The 4,499-nt window shown below is 36.2% G+C and overlaps 1 pseudogene; it reads left to right on the top strand.

Annotated features, from left to right (window-relative positions):
* Positions 1-2,761: 2,761 nt before the first annotated feature.
* LOC119041646 (mitotic spindle assembly checkpoint protein MAD2A-like) lies at positions 2,762-3,338 on the top strand (annotated as a pseudogene).
* Positions 3,339-4,499: the final 1,161 nt, after the last annotated feature.

The following is a 4,499-nucleotide window of genomic DNA, read 5'->3' on the forward strand; positions in this document are numbered from 1 at the left end:
ATTTCATGTTCAGTTGCATCATGTAGGTAATTGGAATTACCCTTGGTTGGAATATATGAGAGGGGACCAAAAAAAACCAAAATAAAAAACAGAGTTATCTCTGGAGGGTGGGCCCCTTGTAGTATAGGCTTTCTCTGCTAAGAAAAAAGTGAGTGTTCTAGGAACCCATCTGTATCTGTGTGCCACCTAGGGTTATTGTGAGAGGCTGCATTCAGCTTCAAGAGATGTTTTTGAAAACTTTCAGTGCATTTGCCCATTTCATGATAGATGATTTACGAGCACACCTGCCCACACCATGCTAAGTGTTCAGCAGTTTTTAAAGATTTTATTTATCTTTTAGAGGAGAAGGGAAGGAGAGAGGGAGAGAAATATCAATGTATGGTTGCCTCTCGTGCATCCCCTTCTGGGAACTGGCCTATAACTCAGGCATGTGCCCTGACTGGGAATAGAACCATGATCCTTTGGTTCACAGGCCTGTGCTCAATCCACTGAGCTACACCAGCCAGGGCTTATTTCTTTTTATTTTTTTAAGATTTTATTTATGTTCAACAGTTTTTGACCATAAAAGGCGTAATCCCCTTGATCTACCCTCCTCATTCACCAGATCTCTCCCTAAGTGACTTTGTTGTTGTTGTTTGTTTCCCTGGATGAAGAAAAAAAAACTCCTCAAAGGGAAACATTTTGTGGACCTGGAAGAGATAGATAAAACAAAAAATGGCAGAGACACTAAAAGACACTAAAATCGATGAGTTCAAAAACTGTTTCAAGCAGTGGAAAAAAATGTTTCTATAGGTATATTGTATCAAATGAAGAAGACTTTGAAGGTGATTGAAATTTAAGCACTATTCAGTAACTAAGGAGTGAAGAAGTTCAGAATGAGCCCACATATAATGTGCCACTTTGGCATGCCAGCTATTTTGAGCTGAAGGCAATCAAGTCCCAGGGGATTCAAGAACTTTCCCTTAGCCACCTGTAAGAATTTGGATAGAGGGCCTGGTCAAGGATGAGAACTATCACCAGAGGTAACTGCAAAGGATATGGGCTAGCTGTGATTAGCTGAGTGGAGTAGAGTTTGGCAAGGCCTGGATGTCAAATTCTTCTTTTCTGTGTCCCTTTGTCGTGACGAGCTTTTTTTTCTTTACTGAACATTTGGCATTTCCATCTTCCTGTAAATTGAATTCCTCCCTGTTGAAGTTGCAAACCCCTACCCCTTTTCAGGATAGCGTATAAGCCTCAGTTACCTGACTTCCTGTGGGTCTCACATTCCTAGGGAACCCCTGTATGAATGCAATTGAATGTTTTCTCCTGTTAACCTGTCTTGTGTTAATTTGATCATTACATCAGACCAAGACCCTGGAGGGATAAAAGGAGAATTTTTCCTGTCCAGCAGGAGCTGCACATGAACAGAACTCCTTTTGCAATGCTAGCTTTCATGGATCACCCTTCAATATATTAATATCTACAATTCAACCATCACTAAAGAAAATATTTTCACCCAAGTAAATAATACGTATTATGGAACATGATAAATGCAATCAGTAAAAGGAGTCATTTTCAAAATTGTCGATAAAATGATGGAATGCACTTGAGATCTCTTTGAAAAGTCATAAATTTTAATAAAGTTTATATAAATTTTAAAGATACATTTTGGCATTGCCTTTTACATTAAATTTTTGCTTGTGTAGAATCCCATTGTAAAAAAGAAATGTATACTAATATGTAATGTTTTTTTCATCTTATCTCTTCTTTTGTAAATCTCTCTTTTGAGGATACTTCATAGATGTTTGCTTGTATAGAATGGTTAAAGTGAACTGTCAGGGTACCTTTCTGGCTTATCATTGTATGGCTCTATGATATAAAATCAACCTCTCCAATGAAGTTGGTTACAGTGTAAAAACAAATATATTTTATTTATTTTAAATTACTGGCCTAAGCCATTTTGCATGAACATTTTGTTTCTTTTGAACAGATAGATATACCCTGAAGTCTATAGGTGTAACCCCTGCACTACATAACCCAATTTCCCTCTCATGACTCGGAAGTCATAAAATATGCTGAAAATGTAAAATATAGTTGTCATATTTATCAGTGTTTATTAAGATGCATGATATTATAAAGAGACTGTTAATATTTAAGTAAAGTGTCTTGTCTAAAACTGGAAGTATTGTCTTAAGCATCTCTTTCATTCAAGAAAAATAGTTTCAGGAAATCAAATTCTCATTCTATTTACATTTCACTTTTGTTTTAAGCTGCATTAGCACTAGGTATTCTATTTATTCCAGGAAATAACACCCTTTTATGCAATAATAATGTTAATTCTCTCACAGTGTTGCAAATATATACTTTCAGAAAAGTGGTATTGGTAATTTTCTAATTACAAAAGGAAAACCTGCAAAAGTATTGCATTCATTTGTTTGAGTCATTGCACAACAGTTCTTAAAGGGGCAACATCCTTTACTGTCTAGAGATCAGTGTAAAACAACAATGTGGACAGCAGCCTGCAGAATGAAGGGGGGAGAATGAAATGGGATGCTGAGAAGAAAGAAGGGAAGGGATGAATGGAGGAAAATAGCTACTTAGAAAACATAAGAACAAGTTTAAGGACAATATATCTGGCGAAAATAATGGATTTCTAATTGTTCAATAGGCATTGGTGTCCAGCCTAATTACCTTCTAGGAGTGGCTGATTTAAACAGTGGAAGTTGGGGCAGAGTCTGTGGTGGCCATGTGAGGTGAGCACGCAGCAGCTGTGGGCCTGGCCATGGAGCGGCAGCCCTCCCAGAATTAGGGCATCGCCCTCAATGGGAGTGCCCCAAGGTCCTGCCCGTGCTCTTCTCGTTTCGCACCAACAGCTTTTTATATCAGCGTGGCATTCATCTATCTGAAACCTTTACTGGAGTGCAGAAATATGAAAGCTTATCACTACTGATATTGAGCTTACGAAATGACTAGTGTTGTGAAACAACTAAAGATTCGTTAAACGAGTGTTCGGAAATATTGTAAATGGCGAGATCCTTGAGAGATGGCGATTTGATATTGATTGTGTGACACACAGCCAAGGATGACAGTACACCCTGATAAAAGTCTCAGAAAGTTATCCAAGATGAAATCCCCTAAGTGATCAGACAGATCACAGCTACAGTGACATTTCTGCCACCGTTGGAAGTTTCTTGATCATTTAATCTACTGATACGTACAGACAAAGATTTGACTGCAACTGAAAAATGGGAAGGCCCCAGTTCATTACCAATTCTGAGCAAGTCCATCTGCATTCCTTCACTACTACAATCCACAAAGTAAACAGCATGGTGGCCTACAGACTCCCTGTCCATGACTGAAGATGAGACAAGGTCACTAGTGTAATTCTCAGATGTGCGTTTCCTAAAGCAAAGACAAGTATAGTTGATTAATTTTTTAGATGGGAAAAGCTTAGCATTATACTTTATTGAACTGTGCACAACTGTTCCATTTTTTGGTACTCATTTGACTTTCTATAGGGTCGACATAATTTTTTGCACACTGTTCAAAAGGGAACCAGCAGATTACATCATCAGCACTGTAATGTCAATTCCTCGAAAAGTGGTAACTATAGATGGAAAATTTTTGCTATAAAGCTAAATATATACAAATATATAAATATAAATGGCTTCCTAAATCAGACCTTTTAGTCAGGCAGCTTGACTCAGAAAATAGGTAAATATGATATATGGCAAAAGAAATCCAACTATTCAGAATCTTTGTGTAGGTACTATACACACTGATAATCCACAATAACAAAATATTGTTAGGGGTCCTTTTTCCATTTATTTCTTTTATATAGTTTTTTATAGTTTCTCTACTGAGGAAAATCTCCAATTATTTGATTTTAATGTATGCAATTTATACCTACAAAGCTATCATTTCTGCTGTCTAAATTCTGGTGATACAGAACTCTTAAAATGTCCTTTGTGTTTCATCAAATCAAGCTTTAAATAACAGTGACAAACAGAGTTAAATGTGCAAGTTTAAAAAATAATAAATAAATACATAAATAAATAAAGGAGTGGGATTTGGAATATTGAGGGAAAAATACCTTCAAAATCTCCCTCTACTTACCTGTTACTAATTATCCTTCTTTATCTATCACTGATTAACTCTGAGATCTTGGACCTATTTTCTATCTTTCTTCTGGATATTATTCTTAAGTTTCAAGTAAAATTACATTAAAAAACATTTAAAAGTTCACAATAAAGTTCACACTTGCCATCTAACTAGCAAGTGTAATGTGAATATTATTTGCCATTAATAAAATAAAGTAGATGCTTCCAATTTAACAAGTGAAAGAAGCTTAGTGCCAGAATTCACATCAGCGAGGTGATCTGCACTGATCTCTTCAAGTTGTATGATCTTGGAGTTTCTGCCATTTTATATTGTCATCTTTGAAGTGCTAAATTAATAATGAATCTACAGAAACAAAAATTATGTTGTGACTGAGCTTTTAAATCTATGTACTGCTAAGC

Source organism: Artibeus jamaicensis, unplaced genomic scaffold (genome assembly GCF_021234435.1).
Source record: "Artibeus jamaicensis isolate MK-2021 breed Jamaican fruit bat unplaced genomic scaffold, CSHL_Jam_final contig_415, whole genome shotgun sequence".
Taxonomy (NCBI): Eukaryota; Metazoa; Chordata; class Mammalia; order Chiroptera; family Phyllostomidae; genus Artibeus; species Artibeus jamaicensis.